The following is a 7512-nucleotide window of genomic DNA, read 5'->3' as shown; positions in this document are numbered from 1 at the left end:
ATATAGAATAAATATAGAGTAACAAATAATAAACAAGGGCAGAAAATTCAAGTACCAACGTCATAGCTAGCGGCAAACGGCTGCACGTTTCTGATAAATCACCGTGACGAGCCTGTAAACGTAAGAAAAGTGAATGTCATCGTAAAAAGAAAATATTTTAGCTGGGTCAAAACATGGCGGTCGTTCACCGAATCAACTAGCTCGGCTTTTCTTCTGATGTTTAGAGGCAAAGTCTAAACACCTTGTGGCTCCACAATGTATTTTTGCGGTGCTATGCAGCTAAATAGTTCTTTTTTTTCCTTTGAAGAGAGGACAGGTTTGAGCAGCTTTCAACTTTCCAAGCGATCGGTTTCTTGTGCTCCGACAGAAATGAAGTTGCCATTCTTACTTTGCGGATTCATCCTGATAGGTATGTAAATGCTTTGTTATGTAATATTTACTGAAGTCGTCATAGTTACATTTTCTCCCAATATATATGCTATTACGATGCACGTTCCTAAGATTATATGCTGCTTCTCATTTCCTCGAAGGTACCTAATGCATAATTGCGTTATGCGAACGTCTAGCGTCAAATTTCTCATAGGTATGCATTTTCGGCGCCTCAAAATGCGTAAAAAGATTGTCTTTTATGCGGGAAAACTAGACATCAATTAAATTTCAGAGAAAGCATGCATTCACGCTTGTAAATGTGTTATGTTTGTGCAATACACAAAAACAAAAGCGAGGACATACTACATATTAGCATTAGTTTAGGATGTCACTAGATAAGGAAATGGACGATTAGATAAGTTCATGAAAATTAACAAATATTAGAAAAGTTTTATTGCTTAACGTTCGTTCGGCGAGCTTACTCAAATCTAGTGCCGTATTGTTTCGCACGCATTGTTCTCTCAGACGTGCTTTCTCCTTATTGAAGAAGCGCTCCCGAGGAATACTCCGGTAAGTATAAGAAGTACCATTTTTATAGACTAAGATATTGTCACGTAGTTGTGACGGTGAAGAAGGCAGCCAAACTGTGATTGTAGAAACTGGTCTTTTATTGGGCGAACTAGTTCCCTCATAAGCAGGCTGCACTCAAAGAACAACGACAGCGGCGAACACACTCGGCGATCGTCGAAATCCGATCAGCGGGTCAAGCGCGTCGGCTTTTATACATCAGTCGTCGAATGTTCCAGTGTAATCGCTGGGAACCGCGTGCCTTCCACAATGTTCTACACCATTCGCGTCGCGCATATATGCAATCAGATTACGCAAGGTTCAGCGACAACAGACAGCGGATAGAACCATCGAAAACATTCCAGAAGCTTACGAAACATGCAGGCGCGTCCTGCGCTGTGCGATAACATTTGTTAGGCGGTGAAATGTGTCGCCCGATAAAGACAAATATACGTGTCATTATACAATGTGTTTCAGTGAACACTTTCATGATTTGTTAAAGGTTGCCTCTGGCCGATAACTTAACCCTAGTTTGTGAGCCGGTCTACTCGAAGCAGTAGACACTACATGCACAAAAAAATGGAAATGAAAAATTGTCTAATTAACAAGAATTCACTAATTAACTTTTACGCTAATTATCTTAATACCCATGTTCCAATTTAGAAGTTCTAACAGTAGACTTCGCAAGGCGGATCCACTTAGAACGAATTCTCAGGACGACCGGAGTTTAGAGATATAAATTCCCGACCATTGCGAAGAAATGGATTGGCGTTCCAGCTACGTGTGTGCTTCTGTTCATGAAACGACGTTTTCTTAACAAATTACCAGGAACGCCAATGCATTTTCTCCGCAATGTTCTGGAATATATATCTCGAAACTAATGTCACCTTGAAAATTCGTTCCAAGTTGATCCGCCTTGCGAACTCCAAGACAAGAATTTTAAAATTGCAATATGGGCCATCATGTAATTAGTTACAAACTTAATTAGTGAATTTTTATTAATTATTCGATTTTGCATCTTAATTATTTGTACAAGTATTGCTCGCCGCTTTGAGTAGGCCAGCTCATGAACTAAAATTGTGATACCTGCCACAGGGAACGCTTAAAGATTTTTGAAAGTGTTCGCTGGAACACCATGTATATTTAGGCGGCTGCTTTCTTGCAGACATCAAGTACTCCCTTGAGTACTGAATACGCTTTCGCCAAAATTAAACAAAAACAGGCCTACTTTTGTGTTAAGGTGGCATCTCTAAATGATATTACACAATAAGTTTCATTATTTTCATGCTTAACAATGAAACTATTTCGATCGGCTTTTTTGTAGTTGATAAAATATTTGTTTATTGGTTTATATTATTTGTTAGCTCTAATAAAAAACAGCGGCTCGCAAACAATTCTGTGCCAACTACAGATCAGCGATTGAGACAGTTTGATCGCCAGTGCTTGGCGTGAGTGTGAGATGGTGATGATTACAGTTGGGTTACTGTGCGCCCTTTGCACTTTTTGCCCAAAATACTCCTTTTAAATTGGTGGAGGTGTTTGGCGTTCAACAATGCCTTCATCGTGAACTGCATTGTGAAAATCTACTTCAATTAGGCCTGATTATGTCCAGCAGATGTCGCCGACCATTTCTGTTACCTACAATACGGCTCTTCTCCAGAGGTATACCATGGATTTTGGCGGCACGATGAGCGTGACTTCAAGGACCTGCTGTATGATGTTACGTACATTAATAATGCCATCTTCTACCTTGAGGACGTCACTGGAGACTTTGCTCATTTATACTAAAAATTTCGGTCACCCAGCCACCCGTAAACTGCACGGCGATCAGTGGATAGAGCGCGCAGATAAATCTGATTAGATGCTCAGCAAATATTGAATGAATTCTGAACCTTTGCAAACGTGCACGAAACCGACAAGAGAGAAGTGTATATTTTAATGCATTATTGATGACATACTTCAAATGTTGTGAAGTAATGGACGCAGGAACAGGAATGAACGTACCTTTATTGAGTTAGTCGTTTAAGTAGCCAAACTCTGGCGTGACGTCATATCACTCAGACATTCACGCATGCGCTCATAACGTGTGTGAATTGCTGACATCACATCAATTCCTTCTCCTTAGGGGGAGCTCCTTAGGGGGAGCGGTCTGGCGCCTTGCGACGCCGGTTTGATCGGCGAATTTGAACTGCCAGGGGTCCAGTATTGGCAGTACCTGTGTCGTGCTCTTCCGGAACTCCAGTGTTGGCAGCTCCCGCTTCGTGCTCTTCGCTAGCCGAGGAATTGGGGCTGGTACCCGAAAAGCCCGCCAGAGGGTCTGCATGTTCGTTTGGTGGTGCTAACCCTCCGTTTCTTTCAGCGCCTTCCTCGTCCAACGATGTTGGCTGTTGAGCCTACGTGCGGTGTCGCAGCTGATCTTCTGACGCTCACATAGTTCCCCATCCTCCGTCTTGACCGTGCTCAGGCAGGCGCCCCTGGAATTCTGTATCACTCCGGGTCTCTAGCTGGCAGCTGCCCTATAGTCCTTGCACCAGACCGGTTGTCCGGGCGAGTGTCTGCGCGGAAGTGCTCCTGCAGCAGAAAAAGGTCGTGACACCACATTATACAACAAAGTAAGTGGTTCGAAACCAAGAAGCCAAGTGTCTTTCCGTTTTGGAGTGGGATGCGCCGATAACGCAGTAGCCATCGGGCCAGGCGCCTTTCAAGGGTACCATGCACGTTTTTGCGCAGACCTTCTTTAACAGTGCGTACTGCCCTTTCTCCCGGCCCGTTGTATTGCGAATGATATCGAGGAGATTGTAGGTGTACTATCCATTATCTTTCATAAATTGGCGGAACTGTCTACTTGTAAACTGGGCCCCGTTGTCGGAGACAACTGTTCGTGGCAACCCAAATCTGCTGAAAATGCCCAGCAACGCTTCAACAGTGTTATCTGCACTGGTTACTTTAGGCGGAACAACCTCGATCCATTTGGTATGCGAATCCACTATGATCGTCAACATTCGCCCTTCGACTGGTCCTGCGAAATCAACGTGGATTCTAGACCATTACTCAAGTGCGTCCGGCCACAGAACCGGCTCTCGCGCGCGTGGCATGCTGCAGTTTTGCTGGCACACTGCACATGCGTGTACGATATTCTAGATATCCTTGTCAAGTCGGGGATACCAGAAAAGTGCTCGTGCCAGATTTTTCATCGCCGACATGCATTGAGGTGTATCGTGCAGCAGCTGCAGCATTGATTCCCGAGCTGGGGCGGGTATCACGGCCCGATGGCCCGAATAAACAGTACCATGGCTGCATGTCAGTTCGTCTTTCTTTTGGAACATACGTCTTAATGCTTCTTGTGTTGCCGGCAATTTCCTTGGCCAGCCTTCCCGAACGTAGCGCATAACTACCATGAGCGTGCCATCACGTGCCGCCAAATCGTCCAAATTGTGCGACGACACCGCCCCTGTGTTCAGATGGTCTGTTAGCAGCACGTACTCCCGTTCATCTTTCAACATTGACTTCATCGTCTTGTCATCATGTGGCGCTTGCACGGGAAAACGTCTCAATGCGTCGGCCACAATTATGTCCTTTCCCGGTTTGTACTTAATGGAATACTTGTAACCACCGAGTAAAAGTGCCCAACGCTGTATCCTTGCTGCTGCCAAGGGTGGTATTGGTTTATCGGGACTAAAAAGACGCATCAGCGGCTTATGATCTGTGAGCAACGTAAATTGGTTTCCCAGCAAATATTCGTGAAACTTCGTCACGCCGAATACCACCGCTAAGGCTTCGCGCTCAATCTGAGCATAATTTTGCTCGGCTGAAGAGAGGATGCGAGATCGAAACCCGATTGGTTGGTTTACGCCGTCCACTCTGTGGTACAAGACGGCGCCAATACCGCATGAGGATGCGTCCGTTTCCGAGATGAGTGGTTTCGTTGGGTCATAGTGGGTCAAAAGCTGCACCTCCTCTATCAACCGCTTCACTGCCTCGTATGCATTTTCTTGCTTAGCTTCCCATTGCCAGAACGGCTGCGCTCACATCGGGCTACGCATGTTTGGTTTTTCGGGCGGACCACCTTCTGGGACCGGCCCGAAACGATCACCACCATCTCCAAGAAGTGGTCCGGCGCCTGTGGAGACCAACTGCAGGTCAGTCGGACCATATTTCCCCGTTTTACGGCCGATTTTCCACCTTGAGAACGTGCCGAGCAGCTAACCCTAACTTCAGTTAGGAGAGCGGCGCCGGCGGGCGAGCGCGCATTTGAACATGACGGCCTTAAGAACTCCGGCTGCGACATCGAACCCGCGACTTATTACAACTTCGCGACTTGAAGAACAGATGGATTTCACTGCATCTCAGGTGGGTGATGCAACACCGCACCACGAATGCAATAAGGCCGCCACGATCAACAACAATATGCAAAGCGCTACCGTGGTCAACGAAACGACCGCAGAAGCCGGATGGGAGCGCGTTCTTTCCCTGAAGGAAAAGAAAAATCTCGCTCAGCAGCGCCGCTCCGCGCAAGAAAGCGCACTCCCATCAGGTCCAACTACCAACTCGTCCAAACCCATGGCGCATCGCGGGCACCCACGACTCAAGCGTCTTCCGCCGCTACCGAAGAGTGACCTGAAGGTGGTCATCAGACCACACCAAGGGCTACCACTCAAGATTGTTACCAGTCAGGCACTGGCAAGAGCCGTCATGGAGGCGTGCGAGGACAGAACCACTGACAACAATTTTATTCTAAGAATCAAGTCAGGTTCGAACATTGCAGTGATATCCACCCCGAATCGCGATACGGTCAAGGTCATGCAAGCCATTAAATCCTTGAACATCAACGGACGACAACACCCGGTCAATGCGTACGTTACGGCAGGAGAAGACACGACGCGGGGAGTAATCCACGGGATAGAAGCACTCACCCCTTCTGACGTGCTGCGATCGAACCTACGTATCCGATCGCAGGGACTGGAATTGATCGACGCAAGAATGATGGGCGACTCACAAAGTGCCTTGCTCACCTTCTACGGCAGCCGAGTGCCAAGGTGTGTTTATTACTTCGGGGGAGAGAAACTCTGCACACCCTACCGAAATGCGGTTCAATTCTGCCGTACCTGTGGCACCGTGGGACACCGCACCGACGTATGTCCACAGCCCGACGTACAGGTGTACCGCTCGTGCGGGGTGCGGGAGCCTGCCGATGGACACACGTGCACATCCAAATGCGCCATTTGTGGGAGTGATCATCCAACGGGTGACCGCCGATGTCCCAAAAGACTAAAGCCAGTCAGGCAGGTATCAAGACCACGGCCAAAGAAACCAACGAAGACCCAGCTACGGTGGTTCGGCACTGAAGACGAGGACTCCGAGCTTGAGTTTCTTCCGGCCATGGATCGTCGCAGCCGCTCCAGAACCCGCTCGCCGTCGCGGAGCCGATCTTGTTCCGGGCAGCCGGGCCAGAGGAGACGGTCGGCATCCCGACCCAAGGTGCCTCAGCGGCAAGATCAGACAAAAAAGAAGGAGGCCCCAAGAAGCAAGTCACCAGGGATCCTACTGGCATGCAGCACCCCACAAAATAATCAGGTGAGCTGGGCGCAAGTCGCATCTCCCACTGCCAATGCTAAGAATACACCTACACCAATCACACAAAACCCAGAGTACAAGAAAATAGTAGAAGAAAACAAAATACTTCGAAACAGTTTAGCCGAGCTACGAGCCGAGTTTGAAGCTTTTAAGCGCACGGCAAACAACAGCACATCACAGCAACCCATACAAATTGCGGACCACACTTCCAAATCACCACCACAAACATCACTGCAACAAAGTACTGCCTCCAGCACTCATTCGTTAACGCTGCAACAGTTAGCACAAAACATGCAACTAATGTTCGCAGAGCTACACAAACTCAAACGAATGGTAGAGGATGTGCAAACAAAAGCCGCAGCCGTCTCCCGAAAGAGGGTCAGTCAAAGTCCGGGAGCTCCTACCAGGACACCGAAAGCTATAGAGCACACTGATAGCGACAGTAATATCCATGGATAATATGGCAAACAACACAAAGACCGGACACATTGAAATCTGGCAATGGAATTGCTGCACGCTACGCACTAAGTTGGCTAATTTCACGCACTACATAGAATCGGCGCCAATCCCTCCCGACGTTATCTGTATTCCGGAAATAGGGAAACAAAATCAAACACTCAAAGGCTACGAGCTTTATGCTCACCCTGACTACCCTCAAGTAGCCACCTTTGCCAAGAAGGATGTCGCGATTAGCGTAAATTATTTTTTCCTGGAACCTATTCAGCACCAGATAATCACGATTTGGCCGCAGAAAAGGGGCAAACCTAAAAAAATTATTGTCAACGTTTATAGTTCTCCCAGAGAAAAACAGGCGGATTTTGAAAACGTGGTGGCCACCGCGGTGCGACTCGCTCAAGGTAGGGACAAATTAATATTGTTAGGCGACTTTAACGCTCAGCACTCAAACTGGGGCTACAGTAGAGTCAATCCCAAGGGCATATTGTTAGCAGACGTTGTAGAGCGCTACGGACTTTTCCAGCTAACTCAACCGGATCTCCCAAC

At 47.5% G+C, this 7512-nt stretch overlaps 1 long non-coding RNA gene across 1 annotated transcript in view; it reads left to right on the top strand.

The window, feature by feature from the left end:
• Nucleotides 1–312: 312 nt before the first annotated feature.
• Nucleotides 313–7512, top strand: part of LOC129386539 (uncharacterized) — a 73519-nt gene continuing 66319 nt past the window's right edge. Inside the window, exon 1 of the long non-coding RNA XR_008613898.2 lies at nucleotides 313–409. This is a non-coding gene — a long non-coding RNA (uncharacterized lncRNA). The remainder of the gene's footprint in view (nucleotides 410–7512) is intronic.

Source organism: Dermacentor andersoni, chromosome 4 (assembly GCF_023375885.2).
Source record: "Dermacentor andersoni chromosome 4, qqDerAnde1_hic_scaffold, whole genome shotgun sequence".
Taxonomy (NCBI): Eukaryota; Metazoa; Arthropoda; class Arachnida; order Ixodida; family Ixodidae; genus Dermacentor; species Dermacentor andersoni.
Note: the sequence above shows the minus strand (reverse complement) of the source record. Positions and strands in the feature narration are given on the sequence as shown.